Source organism: Natator depressus, chromosome 6 (assembly GCF_965152275.1).
Source record: "Natator depressus isolate rNatDep1 chromosome 6, rNatDep2.hap1, whole genome shotgun sequence".
Lineage (NCBI taxonomy): Eukaryota > Metazoa > Chordata > Testudines > Cheloniidae > Natator > Natator depressus.
The window spans coordinates 123,281,977-123,301,058 of record NC_134239.1 but is presented as its reverse complement, the minus strand read 5'-3'; the positions used below and the strand labels follow the sequence as shown (position 1 = coordinate 123,301,058).

At 46.9% G+C, this 19,082-nt stretch overlaps 1 long non-coding RNA gene across 1 annotated transcript in view; it reads right to left on the bottom strand.

The window, feature by feature from the left end:
• LOC141990232 (uncharacterized) overlaps positions 1 to 18,691 on the bottom strand; it is a 39,772-nt gene extending 21,081 nt beyond the window's left edge. The window contains exons 1-2 of the long non-coding RNA XR_012640112.1: positions 18,484 to 18,691; positions 17,240 to 17,457 (exon numbers count right to left, since the gene is read on the bottom strand). This is a non-coding gene — a long non-coding RNA (uncharacterized LOC141990232). The remainder of the gene's footprint in view (positions 1 to 17,239; positions 17,458 to 18,483) is intronic.
• Positions 18,692 to 19,082: the final 391 nt, after the last annotated feature.

The window sequence follows — 19,082 nt, the reverse complement described above, 5'->3', positions numbered from 1 at the left end:
CAAATGGTAGTGGGAATACATAAGCAATGGTAGTATTGATTCTTTGTATTACAGGAGCACCTAGAAGTCCCAGTCGAGGATCAGGGCCCTGTTATTATGCTAGACCCTATATAAACATATAATGAAAAGACACTCCCTGACCTAGTCACCTGATAACTGAAGTATAAACTGAGAGGCAATGGGCGGATGCAACAGATGCAGGGAGCACAAGGTGTCAGGAAGACAGTTATGACTAGCCTAACAGCTGTCAAGTAGGCATCCCTGCTTTGGTGGGTTGTAAGGAGAGGTTACATAGCTTATTGATGCTGTGCCAGGCCTCTGAGAAGCTGAGGAGAAAGGCAAAGGGGCTGCGAAAAAGTGAAACGGTAACAAAAAAGAAACAATTCCTAAATCTGATTAATACCATAGGCCAAATAGATTAAATACAAGATACGCTAGGGTAAATGTGTCAAGACGTAAAATAACATCCATTCAGCTTACTGGGATGCTTTGGTCATCAAAAGGAATAAGTACGTCGGAAGGGCTTGATTTGGTGTGGTAAATACGTCAAATCATAATACGATTACTGCTAAGCCATTAGCTTAATCCAAAGTGGTCTGCAGTCTTGCAAAAAAGGTTGACACAAACTAATGAATGTCACAAAGACGGCCTAACAAAAAAATGACCCAAATTCTGGTCTCACCTACACCAGTGTAGACTTGGAGTGACTCCACCGATTTCAGCAGAGTTATTCTGGATTTACACCAGCCAAGACTTTGGCATGACAACTTTCGTTCCTTCCGAAGAAGCCCGGATCAAGAGCTTGTGCTGAATGAAAATTGTGTGGATTTTCAGATATTTCCTTTTTTAAAGGTGACTGATGATTAAATCAAATATGATCCCTTGGCATGCGAAAGCCCGAGAGAGAATTAAAGACAAATTGAAACATGAACACACTAACCCTGCTGCTGTTTATCTGATGCAACACAAATGTGTCAGCTAAAGAGATTTTCTTTTGGCCATAGGGAACAGAAGATTCCTGTCAGCACCATGTACGAATCAAGCGAGAGTGTTTTTTCTTTCTGTCTCCGGAGATTATACGCCTTCTGAGGTTTCTATACATGTTGTCTCATAAGGTGCTTTCACAACATCCACACCACAGATACATTAGCCAGCACCAGTCATGTATAATTCCAGTCACATAAATCTTTCTGCAATTACTAGGCCTAGTTCAACCTCCCTGTGAGATAAAACGGCTCATTGCATCATGGCATCATTATGAATTTTTCCTTCCAATAAACCTCCCTCCGGATGCCTGCTCCATGACAAACATGGATGTGTAAGGTTGCCTCTGCCTGTGGCGGACAGCCGTCGTTAAGGTGTTCCAACGACTTAAAATCTTACTAATGGCGAGATAAATATCAAAGGAGAAAAACAAACAAAGATTCACGCCTCCAAGGGAAAACTAAACGCCAGGCACATGCAGGCTGCAGTTACTCTACTTCATACAATAAGAGCCTGATCCAAAGCCTAAAGAAGTCAGTGGAAAGACTCCTATTGATGTCAGTGGGCTTTGGATCAGGCCCTAAATAGCTGGCAAAAATCTCACAGTGGCTATTGTCATATTTATGGTTGAAGGTTGGTGTCAAGGGGTGCTCTACTCACCGCTGGAGCACCTCCCTGTGACCACGGCTGGGGATTAGCTCTGCCGGGCTGATGCCCCTTTCTGCGGGTGCTCACTCAGACTCTCTCCCAGGACTCGACTGCTCCCTCTCATGGTTTGTCCTTCCAGCCAGGTCACTGTCATTTTTCTCTTCCAGGTTTGTGTACCAAGCATGAGCAGTTGGTATTATAAGCTCCACCTGCGGGACTCTGGGCTGGGGCTGAGGCTGCTCTGGCCCCGGGCTGGCCGGCGCAGATGGGGCTGCTCTGGCCCCAGGTCCGTGGCAGTGGCTAGGCTGCTCGGGCTCAGGTGGCTTGGCCAGCTGAAACCAGCCCAGGGCTTCTCTGGCTGCGAGGTGGAGGGGGGCTCAGGGCTCTGGTTGTGAGGGGCATGGCCTCGTGCGGAAGGGGCAGGGCTGTGGGGCTAGCCTCCCCGAAGGGGGATGTCCACCCACCACCCATGGCACCAAGTTCTCTTTGTACCATCCATCACAGGCAGTCTTCCAGTTCATTGCCCCTCAGTGGTGCCACTTCCCTGCTGCCCCACTTTCTTCTGCAGGTTCCAGCCCAGGGACCCTACCACCAGCAGCTGACGTCTGCATGTTGCCACACCTTGCTACTGTTTCCCTGGACTGCTTCCTACGCTGCCTCTATCAGGTTCCCTCTCCACCCTCCTCTGGGTATGCCCTTCCCTGCAGGCCAAGCTCTTTGCTAACCCTAGTCTCAGGGAGAATAACTGCAAACTTCCTCCCTGCAGCCCCTTTCTGCCCTCGGCTACCTGGCTTTATACCAGCGGGCCCCCCCCCCCCATTGCTGTCCAGCTGAGCTTCATCTTTTAATTAGTCCTCATTGCTCCATGGCCCCTCCTCCAGGTGCAGCCTAGCTGGTTAATTGGCCCACCTAATCACCCTACCCTTTGAGGTGGGTGTGGGGTGAATACCCCATCAGAGTCCATTTTAACTGCTTCCCCTTTGTGCATCTGCAAATTGCAGGAGAATGTAATTATGATTAAAAAAAAAATTCACTGGATTGTTTGCATGCACAATTTATGTCATTGGGATGTCTAAGTGCATGCCTGTGCTCCCAAATCAGGTATTTAGAAGGCTAAATGTCATAAACAGCATCTGCAAAGAACTGCAGGTGTCAAAAGAAAGGTTGAATTAAGATCAGGTGTAAAATCAGGTCCTAATATAATTATTTTACCATTATTTTGGATGATAAAAACAAAAGTAAAATTTAATCCAGCTAACAAAGAATCGATGCTGAAATCCTAGATAACTGATCAATCACATCGAGTTGTTTGTTATAAAAAGACAATTCTTATGTGGCAGATAAATTTTAAGGTGAAGGAGTGGCAAGGAGATGAAAGAAGGTCAACTGTCCAGATGTGGTGATGAACATGAGTCATCATGTGGCTTTCATAAGAGTAAAGTTATCGTTGAAAAGTCGGTGAATTGAAACATGGCTTTTTCCAAACCATCTAAGGAAACTGAGTATCCATATCTCCCAGGAGGCTTTCAGAATCCCACCTAAAATGTCTGTTTATAACTTGTCTGATGTGTTGTTGTAGCCATGTTGGTCCCAGGATATTGGAGAAACACTTTGAGAGTGGTAATATGTTTTATTGGACCAAATTCTGTTGGTGAGAACAGAGTACTTCATCAGCTAAGAAGAGCTTTGTGTTGCTTGAAAGCTTGTCTCTTTCACCAAAGTAGTTGATCCAATAAAATATATTACCTAGTCCACCTTGTCGGTTTATAATGAGTTTCTTTTCCTATCAATATCCCACGTGCCTCTGGATTTTTAAAAAATTTCAGAGCATAAAGTAATAGAGTTGGTTGGAAAATGGAATTTCAGTCATGCATGAAATGCTGGTATTTCTGACATTTGTTTGCATCCCAAATTGGGCCAAAAAGTTGAAATATCAAAAGATTTTTGTGGAATGAAAAGTTCTAAAAAAGGGGATTTAGAAATGTCAAGACAAAATAATTTGACATTGTCCATCTAAATGTTTCCTTTTCAAATGTCAGTATTTTCAAAATTGAAAAAGAAAAATGTTTTGGTTAGAATTTTCCCACTGAAAAAATTGGAAATATTGTTTTCAAGGAAATTTTCCTCAAGAAATTTTCTTGACAAAACCCCCATATTTCGCCCGGAAAAAAATTTAGGCCAGAAACATCAACCTACTTATTTAATAGTGACTTGGGCCCCCATTCTGCAAACAACTTGTGCAACTTGATTCACATGAGTAGTCCAACTAAACTCAGTGGGACTACTCATGTGTAAAGTAACACATATGTTTGAAGGGTCAGAGCCCAAGGGATCTGGCTGTTTCACAACTTAATGCTAATCAATTTGTGTGTTCACTAAATTTTCTTTTAAAGAAAACATTTTTAGTATCACTGTATACTGGAAAGAATCAATAACATTCATTCCCATAAATCTGCTACTCTTCTGAGAGAAAAGGAGAAATTATTTGAGTCGTGAGATAGTAAAGAAATTCCTTACATTCAGAATACAACTACTACTGTATACAAGGGTCATATCCAGGTATGAGCAGCCAAATTGCAATCCTTCTTGTAAGTCATCTTTGTGCAAACGCATTTTAACTCACTGAAAATTCCCTGTGCTTAGTTGCCCCATAACTGTGGAATGCACGGAAGAGCCAAATAACCAGATTTCACTGGCTTATGTGTTTTTCCTTGCCAAGCATTATAAAATGAAGTAATGGGTACCCTGTATTAATTCTGCAAAGCTCTCAGACTTTCCTTTCTCCCCATCAGGAATGGAAAGTTGTTTGAATTAGATGGGAAAACAGCTTCTTTTTAAAAGTTCTTCCTTCTCCAAACACATTACTGTGCTACTGGAAACCATTCAATTTAACTAAGTCATTAAGTTAAATCATCTGAGCACATTTTCTCAGTAAGAGGAGGCTACATGGTGGGCTGATTTCAGAGAACGGTTGTGTATAAACATCTCCAGGAAAAACAGATGCTGATGACATGTCAGTATCTATTTAGTTTTATAAAGAGCCTCGTGCTATGTGGGCCAGATCTTGAGCTACTTTAGGGCAATTTTGCACTGCTCTCCCAAAGCAAAACTGTTTTAAGTGGTCTTTCCGGCCCCCCGACGGTCTTCCATCCAGAGGGAGGACATGTAGTGTAAAGCTAGCATAGCAGATCTACTTCACACCTCTCCTGGGGCCTGCTCCAGGGATATGGCCAGAGGAGAAGGGGCAGAGCCAGGGTGCCCTGTACCCCAGTATTCCCTATCTGCCACAGTGGTCTCTTGGGGTTGTTGGCAGCTGGCACACCTCAGAGCAGCTTCTAGGCTGCTCTAACTGGCAACTGGCCTGCCGCTGATCAGCCTAGGATTGGGAGAGTGTGAGGGTGGTTTCAGGTGGCTCCTTCCAAGCGGTGATAACTGTTTCTCAGCCCCCCAGCAAGAGCTGGCCCTGTTTCTAGAGACTGCACCTGACCCTGATGTCCTTTAGGTTGATGTAAATCAGGAATGATACCAGGCAGGTGCTCCAGCGGCTTAGTGGGAGGAGGGATTTCTCTGTGGGTGCTAGACTGTTCATTGCAGAAAAGCTACAAAACCTTCTAGGCCAAGTGTCTACAACTGCACTTATATGCTTACATAAACCTACTCTATGCGTGCAGAACACCTAGTCACCCAGACACTGATTTCACCGCCCTCTGCATGTCAATTCCAGCAATTGCACCTATCGATAACCTGCCCCTGCTCCAGCTTTTGTAGAGGTACAATAATGGTCATTCCATAAAGAAAAGTGTGATACTAAATACTTAGCATTGATTGGCTTGCTTTAGATCATGCACAAGTCATATCCCACTCTCCCCTCGCATGAAGCCGGCTTCCTAAATACGCTTCCCACACGACCTTTGGGAGACCATTGTTTGTGTCAGTTTCTTCCATTATTGCTTCTTCCACAGGGCTGATTCTGCTGGTGAACTCCCAGGGGTTCAATATAAGGGACTCAGCTGTATTACTTGCAGGGGGTCGGTTATTTAGATCTTTCGGTCTGGAGCAAATCCAAGGCCTGTTTTGTAAATCTCAGTAGAAGCTTGTCTTTGGAAGTGTACGATGTGTTTTCAGCTCTTGGAATGATTTAAGTCTGTTTCCTGTAATGAAGCCTCCTTGTATATTAATCCGACCTCTTCTTTCCATTTGTATCGCTGTACGGTGAAATTCAGCCTCAGGCAGAGGCCCCAGCACTGGGCCTGGGCACCATTAAAATCTTTAAAATAGGACATAAATGGCACAGAGACCCTGGGCTGTGTCCCTCTGCACAGGGGTGAATTTCACCCCCAAAGTAGAGGGATTTGGGATTATCTCCTAAAGAGGTTGCAGGGAACTATTTGAGTTCTTTCTAACGTCCCTCTGACCTTTATGGAAGTGTTTTTTATAGAGGGGGCCTTCCTTCTTTTTGTTCAATCTTTTATGCCTATTTGTCTTTGCCCATCATTTCCTGAATTCCTTCTGCGCCCATGTGGCGCTGTTCAGTATCTTCTCAGTGATTCAATCAGCGGCCAGCTAGCGATCACCTTTGCTTTGCATACACTGATCTTCGCTTCTTTTGGAAGAGCCTGGCTTGTGTGCAACTCAGTAAAAACGAATGGTGGCAAAGTATTGCTGTTGTTGCTATTAGAAAAATGTTCAAAACTATCTCTAACTTTAAGTGGAGGGATTTCCCCTCCCCCCACTTTCCACGGGAGAATGACTGGTAACGATTTGCGTGGCCATTGTCACCGAAATATGGAAACTTTAGAGATCATGTAAAACTTTGCATGCTGTGATGCATGTAGCCAGGAAATGACAGTGCCTTTTGTTTCCTGTGTATTGCACACCTTTAAATTTCAAAGCAAATCTGTGCAGAGTTCAGCCATTTATGTTTTCCAAGCTCTGTGCAGACTGCCAGAGATGACACACACACACCATGCTCTCTCCTGGAGATTTTACTTTTGTTCCCTCACTTTGGCACCATCTTACCATTACATAAAGGTCATTCTGAATCAAGCTATCTCTTTGCACTTGGAAAAAACATAACTCTTGGAAACTCATTTTCACCAAATTACAGTGTGGCCAGTCCCAAGCTTTCAAAAGTCACAAATCCCCCTCCCATACCCAAAAATCATGAGATTAGCTTTAAAAGTCATGAGGGTTGGTTTTTTTTAAAAAAAGTAATACATTTGACATTCTTGTTGTTTGCCTTCTGTTTGTGAATTTTTAAGGTGAATTTGCTTCACATTCTCAAGATTTCCTCCCCAGTAGATTTCCTCCCCAACTTTTATTTAAATGAAACCTGACACCCTCACACATAATCACTTGACTCCAAGAGCTGAAGCTTTAAGAAGAACATCAAAATATCCCGAGACACATGATAAAATCACATGAGTCAAGATTCTCAAATATTCACCTGATTCCAGGAGCTGGAGCTTTAAGAAGAACACCAAAATGTCCCGAGACGCACCATAAAATCACATGAGCTGAGATTCTCAAATATTCACCTGATTCCAGGAGCTGGGGCTTTAAGAAAAAGCACTAAATATAATGAGAGTTGGCAGCTCTGGGAACACAGACCCTCTTAAATATAACATGGTTGGCTAGGAAAGCTTGAAAACATGACCCCCAAAGCCCCCCAACTCAGAAGGTCAATGAAAAGTACTACAAACATATAAGAGCACTCCCCAGCCCTGTACGGCTCTGGTCTTCGTTTAGCTCGTATACCTCAAACCGGTCTCATGTCCCATCCATGTCCTCCCTTGTGGATCAAGCCCCTGCACCTCCCCTTCCCCTTCCTCTAGCATCGCCCACCAGGCTGAGTGCCCACCAGCTCCCCGCCCCCATACCTGATCCTCCTGTGGGGGGGGGGAAGAGGAGGAGTTGCTGGGAGGGCAGCTAGGGGTCAATCTCTCCTCTGGAGCTGACTTAGCCCCCTGTCTGCCTGGCCAGGCCCCGCTGCTCTGCCCTCAGCAGCCTCTGACCGGTCCAGCACAGGGAAGGAGCAGCCCCTGAGGTGAGAGGCTGTAGCTGCCGCTGCCTCCTCCCTTCCCAGCTGCTCAGCTCAGCAGCAGCTCTGCGGGGAGGCAGGGAGAGAGGGCTGAATGCTGGTGCGCTAAGGTTGAGCCTCAGCATGCTCTCTCTCCTTCTCCTCCCTCCCCTCCAAGTGGGGGCTGAAATTCTGGGAAGAGGGGAGACCCACCCAGATGTCCTCACTAAGATGAAAAAACCAGAGGGGAAGCAGTCACCTACAACAGTTGCACCCGTGTTTCTCACTGTGCCGATCCTAGCACAAGGGGCCCTGCTCTCAGAACGCAAATCATCGCAGTGTGGCCACCTCTCAAGATGTTATGGCGAGTCTCCATTGTTTGGTGTTTTGTCTTAAAGCCCCAGCTCCTGGAGTCATGGGATTGCGTGAAACCCTCACGCTTCCCTTACTAAATAATGGACGCTTCTAGACCTCATGGGATTGCTTGAAACTGTGGACCCTGAAGGCTAGGAAACCAGAACGCAAATAAAAAGAATCCAAAATGTAGCAGTTTCTTTTTTTATAAAAAAAATTCATGATTTTTAAGCCAAGCTCATGATTTGGGGGGGCAGGAGAGGCAGACTCAGAATTTTTAAATTCTTTGGCTTTGGCAATACGGAGTACTTTCATTTTCATCTTGTATTACTGCTCATTATTACTGTAACGCCTAGCAGCCCAAGTCATGAACCAGGGCCCCATTGCTCTAGGTAGTGTAGCTGAGCAACAGGACAGTCCTGTGTCAACGGGCTTACAATCATGTTTCATTTTACCATGTGGACAAAGTCAGTGCTCAGACAGCACAGGGATAGCACAATCTAAATGGACTAGATTAATGAAGGCACATATGGGCCCAAATCCTGCACCATGTTGCTCCAGTTGCAGGATCAGGGCCACGAATTATTTCTGCGCTTCCACTCTCTGGAGGGAGGTTCCTGAGCATTTACATTTTAAACAAGCTGGCATTTGTTCAGTATTCTGAAACCATCACCCTTTAAACTCTCCCCGTTGACAAAAGCCGTCACTCTGAACTTAGAAAGCGACGACCACAGGCGGGGGAAAGAAAATGGTTCTGAACTGCCTTTGGAGACTTCCAGCAGGGCTTTGTCAGTAAACACAGTGAGCTGTATATGCTACAACTAAACTTTGCTGGCAAGTGTAGGCATTAATAATAACATGCTGTGAAAACTGGCAGGGAGGAGATTTTTTTAAAGCTGACCACAGGATTTAGACACACAATTCAGTAGGCGTGTGCACAAACCTCCTAGTCTACCTTAAAAAGCACAGCTGTCATTTGTTAAAGTGTGCTAATGAAATGTACAAGCAAACCTCACACAACATCTAGCAGACTTGTCGGAACAAAGAGAAAGAAGGGCTGGGAAAGATTCTGGTAGTAGGGCTCTGTTTATTTGGATTTAGGGTCCTGAAGTTTGGGTGATACGTGAACCCTAAATCCTGATGGATCCCTGCCCCAAACTCCTTTCTTTGGCTCCCTCCTTCTGGATCTGTTGTAGCAGTAAACCTTATTAATGACAGGCAATTATGGGACTTCTTAATAGAGCTGATTAAACATTTTCCATCAAATGTATTTTCCCTACAGAAAATGGCTTTTTTGATCAAATGGAAATTTTCACCTCCCCAAAAATCTGTTTTTTCCAAAAGGACGTTTATTTTGTCAACAACTCTTCCCCCAATTCCAAATTCCAAAAAAAAAAAAAAAAAAATGTAGATTGGAACAAGGAGAGGGAAATCCTTTTTACAGAAAACAAAACCTCATTTCCCAATCCTCTCTTCATCTTCACCACTTTACTCCCTGGGTCGACTCACGCCCACCCCCTTCTGCATAACACAAGGGGAGGCACCAGCATCCGATGAAGTGGACTGTTGCTCACGAAAGCTTATGCTCAAATAAATTGGTTAGTCTCTAAGGTGCCACAAGTCCTCCTGTTCTTTTTAGGTTAATTTGGGTTAGTTTTGCTAGTTACTGTAGCATCCACAGTCTCCAAACACGCCAAGTGTCCCGAGAAGCCCTGGACCCACCTCACATACGGACTAACTCTAGATCTCTTCAGGGGTGAGGGAGTTGTTCCACCTATTTCTTGGTCTGGTCTGAAATTAGGTGGCCCACTCTTCTTCAGAGGACACCTCGTGCCACCACTGTCCCTGTCCATCGTCCTTGCCAGGGGCCTCAGGGGAGCAGCAGGTGGAACTGGAAGATGCTCTTTTGCATTCTTCGGGTCTTGGGGCCCACAGCTGCCTCGCTGTAGCTCGAACTGAGCCTCTGGGCCTAGCTGGGCCTAGCTACATCCACAACCCTTCTGGGGCATCTCTGGTCCCGCCGCCTAGTACAGAAGAGGTGGCAGCACAAACAAGACGGTTGCCTGGCCAGCTGCTGCCGGCTGGGTGGAGGGCAAACTCCAGCAACCCCCCCCCCCCGGTGGAAATTCCTACACAACACTGGGGGGGTAGAGGCCTCAGCAGGTAGCTCCTCTGAACCTGATGGAGGAGCAGCCTGAGACCTCCACGGGGGGGGGGGGGAAATGGGATGCTGGATGGGAACAGGAACAGGGGGTGCCGACTATAGAGTACATACCCCCAAAGAGGAGCCCCAGAGCCTATGGGGGTGAAGGGCAAAAACCCCACGGAGAAGCTGAACATCCCACGTACTTGTGAGCCAAAGAAATGTTTCTGGTTACAACGCAGAGTGATTCAGCTGTCCCCAGTACCACCAATACTCAGGCTGTCCAGGACTGTCTGTCCTGCCGTCCTTTAGGAGCAATGATTTTAGAAATAACCCAGACCATCAAACTGCATCCACATCTCCCAGTCAAGGCACGTCACCATGTCCCTGCAGCCTGCTGATGAGCAGCAGAGCGCTGATTAAAGATCCGCATCTTGTCTCTGCCTGTGTGTGCCACACCCCGGGCGATATGCAGGAAATGTTATTACAGCATAATTGATCCACACGCAAAACAGAGATTAAATCACGTGTTGGCAAAGGTAGATACTCGCTTACATCATAGGGCCCTGATGTGAGTAGCCCTATTGATTTCAAGGGCAAACTGGAATAGCTCCATTGATCTTGAGGATGCTACACCCGTTCACACCATCTGAGGTCCCCCACATCTAAAACCACCATGTTTTCCATGCAGTCAGTTGAAATCAGTTTGACTGCTTGCAGAAGCCGTGGTTGAAGGATCAGGCTCATGGCTTGAAAACACTAATAGTTCATGACTAATCATCTGTAAACATATACACACACATCCATTCAAGGGTATAAATGTACATTATTACACCCAGGCCATGGAACGGAGCAGAATTTGGAAAAATCTGGGTGTAACAGGTTCTGCAAATTCCCAGACCCAACTCATTTACAGTTCCTAGACACAAGCTCTTTCTGTCCTCAGATCCCATCCTGATCACAGCCTCCCACTTACCCTTCACTGTAAATAAACTCTGCCTTGCATGGATTTCTGCCACCAGCACAAATAAAAGCTCCAAGGTGGATGGAGGGAATCATAGGACTGGAAGGGACCTCGAGAGGCCATCTAGACCAGTCCCCTGCACTCATGGCACAACCTGCAGCATGACCTGGGTCTAAAAGAAGGAGGAACAAAAATACAAATAGAATAGCAAGAGGCTAAAGTGCAGAATTTGGGTCTGGATCCAGATTTCAAATATCCCAGATTCTGGAGATTCTGGCTCAGGGCCATTTGCAAAGTTAAAAGCCAGATCTCATAATATCTTATCTGCTTCTGTGTTAAATAGATGGGCAGGAGCAATATCTCTGGTGGGCTTCATGGCACATCTGGCTCCTCTCCTTTTCAGGGCTATAGGGAGTTCTGCTTGGGGTAGGTTTTCTGCTGTTGTTTATTCCCTCGGGGTATATTACATTATGATGCAGAGGGTCTGAGAAGGCCCTACTTAAGGAGCCCATTGGGAAAAGGAAAAGGATATTAAATCTGAGGAGAACTGGCATGAAATACGTAATTGTTTGATTGCTAACATCCTGATCCAAACGCAGTACATAGGCCAGGTTCTCAGCTAGTGTAAGTCACAGGAACTCCATTGACTTTGGCTGCATTATTCCAGTTTACACCAGATGACAATCTGGCTCCTTGGTTTTCAAAAAAATTGTTTAGGAAGGCTCCAAAGCTGTATTCAGATCTTCCTGGGCAGAGAGCTCAGTCTAACGTACCACTCTTAAGTTGCATCCGATGAAGCGAGCTGTAGCTCACGAAAGCTTATGCTCAAATAAATTGGTTAGTCTCTAAGGTGCCACAAGTCCTCCTTTTCTTTTCACTCTTAAGTGCTTACCAGAGATGCTAACTGTGACGTTCTACACCTTGGGGGGGGGGGCGTCCTGTAACCCTCATATTCCTCATTTAAATATAACTGTGATATTGTATATAAAGCAGGCCATGTGAGGTATCATGGGAAAGGTTATGATCCGCTGAAAGCCATTGTTCTCTCTCAATATGTGTATCATTAATGCATATAAAATTATAAGAATTGTGTTGTATGGTTTTCACTAAAATATACTGTGGGTCTGAGAAATGCCCAGATACTAGCTCTCCAGAGACAATGATAAGAGAAGAGGTAACCAGCGCCCGGGTGGGTGCTGAACAGACATCACTAGCCATTGTCCAGAAGAGGAGTTACAATTCCTTGCCTCACTCACAGGAGACACGCTGGGGGTATTGCTTCACCTTGTGACTCAGCAATGCCCACCAGACATGCCTGGACTTGTGTTCTCCAAGCACACGGACTAAGGGTATAAAACAGAACACAGGGGCCCCATGATTGGCCTTTTCTCCTCCCCCCACCCTACGCTGCAAGCAACGAGAATGCTCAGAAAACTGAAGACTCCAACAGAGGAGACTGGCCCAGGTTTAAGAGACAAACTTATATATTAAGGACTGTAAGATCCAGTGGGTGAGAACACTGCTTGATCTAAATCAGGGGTCTCAAACTCGAATCACCAGGAGGGCCACATGAGCACTTGTATGTTGGCCCAAGGGCCGCATCACACACCCCCCCGCTGCCCCCGCCCCTGCCCGTGGGGTGCAGCAGGGGGCTCAGGGCAGGGGGCTGGGGTGCGAGGTGCAGTAGGGGGCTCAGGGCAGGGAGTTGGGGTGCAGGGGGGAGTGTGGGGTGTGGCAGGGGGTTGGGGTGCAGGCAGGGGGCTCAGGGCAGGGAGTTGGGGTGCAGGAGGGGTGTGGCAGGGGGCTCAGGGCAGGGGGTTGGGGTGCAGGAGGGAGTGTGGGGTGTGGCAGGGGGTTGGGATGCAGGCAGGGGGCTCAGGGCAGGGAGTTGGGGTGCAGGATGTAGGAGGGTTTCGGGTTCCAGCCCGGCACTGCTTACCTTGAGCAGCTCCGGGGTGGTAGGGGCGCGCACCAGGGCCAGGATAGGCTCCCTGCCTGCCCCAGCCCCGGCCCCGTGCCATTCCGTTCCGGCAAGCGGCAAGCACCACTTCCCTGCGGCCCCGGCGAAAGGAGGAGCAGAGAACTCCGTGAGCTGTTCTTGCCTTTGGGTACCTCCCCCGAAGCTCCCACTGGCCGCGCTTCCCCATTCCCAGCCAATGGGAGCTTTTATTTTATTTTATTTTATTTTATTTTATTTTGATAACCACTCTGACTTTTTGACTATCACTTAAAATCTATCTTTTGTAAACAATAAACTTGTTTTACTATTTATCTTCATCAGTGAGTTTGCCTAAAGTGTTTGGTAAATCAGCTCAGGTTACAAAGGCTGGTGTATGTTCACTTTCCATTGATGAAATGGTGAACTAATTAATAAACTTACATTGCTCAAGAAAAGGTCTTGAGCAGTGCAGGATGGTATACTCCTGAAGTACAAGACTCGGAGCTGGGGGGATTTGGCTGGTGCCTTTCTCTGTAATTCATGAGTGGCTCTGGGAGCATTCATGCAATTGAGCTGGGTGTGGGGCTCCACCTGCGGTTGTGCTGAGTGATCACAGCGCCTGGAGGGGTTTGCTGCTTGTCACTAGCAAAGCATTGTGAGAGACAGCCCAGGCTGGAGAGGGGCCCAGCAGGGGGCACAGCAGTCCCAGGCTGCACCCCAGGGATCCTGTCACACTAACACTGGCCTTCTCCTGGGTCTGTGAAACCTTAAGACCATTTTGGATGCAGATACACACAGGGCAGTTTCTGAGGCATATCCCATATGGAAATTTCTCCAGACACAGGACTTATGTCTCTTAGGGAAACAGAAGAAATGAGACTGTAAAAGCAAGATCTGTCTAGTCGCTTTGGTCCTCCTGCAACTGGTCTGTAAATGCATCTGCCTCCTGCAGATGACTGACTCAAGGCCAACTTTGCCCAGCTGGCCAAACCTAACAAGTGATTTTCTACCATTGGAACAGCTAGTATTCCATGGCAGGCATTAGCTGAGAGACTTCCAGGAGAGGAGACAACGTTTGGGAGGTGACTCTTCTCTGGAGCAACTCTGCTGAAGTCGATGGAATTACACCAGTGTAGGTGAGAGGAGGATCAGACCCATAGCCCCTTTTGAACAAATAAATGAGCACAGTAACTTGTGGGCTACGCAGACACACCCGAATACCCCCTATCGGTTTGTGACACCTGTGCCCTGTTTTGTGTTTTGCTTGAGAGTAACGGTTCCTTTTCATTTTCGGTCGCTTGCTGGAATAATAGGTTTGGGGTAAATTTTTTTTTTAAATCGTGTTCTTACTGCACGGTTTGTCAAATAATCGTTTAATAATTACATTCTGATTTTGACTCATTTTGAGCAAGAAAGCACTAAATGGTCTTATAATGTCCCGAAACTGTCAACTTGATATATAGGGTTCTATTCAGCGGAAATTATATGCAGTTTCCATGCCACAAAAGCCGCACAAGGTCCTGGATCCAGCCAAAATATTCAGCAGAATATTCTGCCAGGCCGCAGGGCCAATTATGCCAAGATGTGCAGGTGTATTTTGCAGAGAGCAGCTCAGGCTGGAGACTTCATTAGATTACTCGTCTTCTCCCACCATGTTACACTAAAGCTCGGTCACCTGAGCCAAAACTCTACATGGCCCCAGAAGCTATTTATAGATTTTCAAAGTTAATCCGTCTCAGAGATGCCATGTCCTTTCATCTGCAGGTGCATGGAGCCCCTTTCCAACATTCTGGGAAAGATATTCGTGCCCGGAACACTAATCTGACCTACAACTGGTGTACCTTGGCATAGCTCCACTGAAGTCTGTGGAGCCACTTCCAGACACACCAGCTGAGGATCAGGCCTTTTGTGTCTTTCGCATGCATGCCTGCACTCATGGCCGTTTGCTAGAGCACCACTAGACCTGCTAAGAGGGCAGCATGCCATTGGTCTGGGTAGCTCATAGCTAAAACTGGATTTTGCAGGACTGCAGTCACAGAAAGTGACAGCTTTACCACAAGAAATTCCTCCCCGTGGCAAGTAATGGCAGACCGGAGCATTGCTGAGCTCCATTCTGCAGGATCCCTGGGTAATACCCACTGGATATTATGCAGTCAGCAAACAGCTCCATTCTGCAGCATTCTCCATTTTTCATTCAACAGCTGGGATTTTTGCATGTGTGAAGGGGAAGGCATGTGTATCTGTGACTGCCAGGGGGTTGAAGAGGGACTTCCAGATCTGAAAGTATGAGTTGCTACAGACTGAGCTAGAGACCCAAGGCTCCCTAGGTAGAGCCGTAAGGAATTCATATCCTCTGCAGATCTGCACAGAGGAGCTCCTGTAAAAACACCCTCCCCGCTGGGTTATGTAGCCTGTTAATAAAGCACAATGAAAATGGGTTCAAAAATCATTTTCTCTTCCAAGGTCTTATTCATCTCCATTCACAGAGCCTCTGTCGCCCTGCAAGTACATTTCATCCTTTGGAAAGACACCAGGGGGAGTGGGTCTGAACATCAGAGGACGCTGTTATCCCTACAAAATCGCCCTCTCCATGGATAACCAATTCCTGAGAGATCAGCTAGACAAATCTGCTATTCAAGGACTCTTGATGCTTTGGCTAGTAGGGGAAAGGGAAGGTTTCCCATGCAATCCCATGGTCTGTCAAAGCAATTTCTGCTCTCAGATTCTTTGTCACAAGTTCATTTTATGGGCGTTGCCAGAGAAAGAAGCCAAACAAGCATCCATCGCATATTGCTCAATCCGTGAACACATTGCTTTCAAGCCACATTAGCTTCACCCAACACATTGCTGCAGATGGAGTCAATCACATCAGTATGTGACCTTTCCACCTTACGGGAGGTTGTACATGTCAATCCTGACTCCTGATGGAGATGAGAAGTCACACAGGACTTACCAAGGGGTACTATGGCTTGAGTAGGTAGATGACCTGTGACCACAGTCAGGTTATAAGGTAAGTGACTGCCCAGTTTCATGAGTCCTGGCGCACAAGCTGGCATAGTTTATCCTTGGTGTAACTATGCTGAGGTCAATGAAATTTTACCAAAGATGACATTGGCCCCTTGGAATCCCCCAGCTGAAGTCTAGCCAGGAGCCTCAGGCTAACATCCCTGCAAGAACAGTGCTGGATTTCTTAAAAGCCACAAGTGGCCAAGATCACAGGAGGCCGTGTTACCCCAGAGATCCCAAAGGTCGAAGGGAACCGCCAGCAGGAGCAAAGCTCCCCCAGCACGTCTCTGTTACTGTGGCACAGGTGAGGGCAGGCAGGAGGACCATCACAGGAGTCAGACGCAGGAGCTACAATGTCTGGGTTTCCTCCTGTGGGAGCAGCCAGGGAACTCATGGACCCCGGGGCGGACTCTCCCTGTGGGGAGGGTGGCACCGCAGCTGCCTCCCACAGCTGTTTCGCTAGAGAAGGGAGCTTTAAAATAATATCAGCCCAGGGTTCCACAGGAGAGTGGAGGCTGCCCAAGGAAGGCACTGAATCAACACAGCTCCTGACAGGCCTGGCCACACCCTCTCCTGGGCTGGCTCTGCCCACTTGGGATACCTCTGCCCACTCTGGATACTTTGGATACATTGCGAACTCGGGTCTTGGGGACCCAGGCTTGTGGGACTCCATGTATCCAAGCCGCCACTTGAGCGTCCACACTACATTATAAACCTGGGTTTACAATTGCTGGACCCTGGTCCGCACGGCCCGATGCAGCAGTGCTAACACGTCTGTACTGCACTGCGCAGACCTTCTGACCAGTGGTGTAGTCCGGAATGGGCATTTTCCGGAATGCCCCTGCCAACATGACCTCACACGTTCTAAAATGGCATCCTCCGTGCAGTGCGACCTCAAAATGGCGTGCGTCATGAGGCAATAAACCCAGTACATGGTTCCACAGAGAGCCAGCCCCACTACACCATTGTTTCGGACTCAGGTCTGCAGCTTGCTCTGCATCCACACTGCAAAATGACAGGGGTTGGACCCAAGACTCGGCGGGACTCAGGCTCTGACCCACTCCCTTAGCGGCATCCTTGGTCCTGAGCACCTGCTGACCTGAGTCGGACTGATTTGTGTGAAGGGGAATTTGGGCTCAAACCTGAGTCAGATCCTGGGCTTAGTGTGCAGTGTAGACATACCCATTGGGGCTGCTCCAGCTTGCTCCAGTCCCCTGGCACAGTGGGGGGTTGCAGAAGCGTACTCCACCACATCCTTACTGTTGGCAAACTTTCTGCCCCTGGAGGTCTGGAGAGTGTGTTCTGCCAGAGGAATGTAAGGGATGAATGGAGCCCATTGGCTTCCAAACTCATCTGCCCGACCGGAAGAGGGGAATGCACAAGCGGTCCAAAGTGGGGAACTGCAAAGAACAGAGAGAGCCTGAATAGCCATCAGTGTGCCTTGAATTGGGGGAATTCGTCACCCATGGGCAGAGTTTGAATTCATTTTGGAATAAGAACCTTGCTTTACAAATCAGAGCCAGCCCAGCCCAGTCCCCCTATGTGCTAACTTTGGAAACATCCCATCCTAGCTACTCAAAAAAGGGAGAATGTGGAGGGCTGTGTGAGTAAAATGGACCTGGAAGCTGTGACTCTTCACACAAAGCAATGGCTTTAGTGAAAACATTTCCTGTAAACAGAGAAGATCCAGCCTGTTTCAGCTCAGAGTCATGTTTTCAGTAAGGGCTTAAGCTGATTCAAAAAGCATATCAGGGGTTGGATCTCAAAACTCATTGACGGGTCTTTGGACTGCTTCATATCGGGCGGGGGAGGGGGGTGTCTTTCCTTAGACTCTAATATGCTTTGGACCGGGCAATATCAGGAGTTTTTCCATACACTCCAATGGGCTTTGGGCTGGGCCCTCTATTGGTCCCATCTGCGTTCAAAACAACTTTCATTGTGTTTTATTTCATTTTACAGGCACATTAACACATTTCAGTCACGTAAAAATCTTCCGCTTTAAAAAAAAAAAAAAAACCAAACCCCCCTCAGCCAAATAAAGTTGCTGTACCAAAGCTGTCCAGTACCGATTACATGCTGAGTAATACAGAACACAGAGGGACAGACTGTGCGACGTGAGCCATGAAATCACTGCTCGTGGAGCTAGGCACCACTCACCGTAAGGAAGTGGTGCAGAATATGGGCTAGGATCAATATTTGATTGGACTACAGCCTACATATCTCTGCTTACTTGGATCTGTTTTTTTTACGATTGTTCTTCTATAGAAAGCCACACCACAAAGGCAATTCACATCGCAGCAAGCGTATAGCTGCACATGGGCAGTATGAACCCATCCTCCAGCTTGCAGGAGACACTCTCCTAACCAAAACCAGACTGGATTCCCAAATAGCTCCAACCTCATTTAAATCTCATGAAAACTACACACCTGTGTTTGCACATTCCTGCTGCGAAGCCCTGCCCAGGGGATGATGGAGTTTGTTCCACTGCTCGGGAGCGAGGTTCTGCATGCTATTCATGATGGGTTTCCCAGGTGGCCCCGTTGGAGCTGCAGTCCGCGGAGCACATATCTGGCTAATGACAACAGGGTACTGAATTTGACTGATGTCGTTAACAATCACCTGGGCCAAGTTTGCTTAACTGGAATCGGTAAAATAACATTAAACACCCTTATAGCATCGCTGGTCCTTTTCATCTGCAGATCTCAAAGCACTTTGAAAAGCACAATTTATTACTATACCCATTATTGCCAGTCGTTTAACATGGAGCTGAGCATTACTGGCCCACTTTTGCAAGTGGGAAAACTGTGGAATACAGACATTAAGTGACTTGGCCGCTTGTCTTTGATAGTCCTGTCGGAAACTCATCTTGTTACTTCAGCATTCTTTCACCGAGATGGTATCTTTTGCTGAGTATATTGCTAAACATTTTTCACAGGCAAATATTATGCCCCAAACATTTTTTTATGTCTTTTGGCCAATAACAACAGCGAATCAAATGAAAAATACTAATTTTGCAAACTATCCT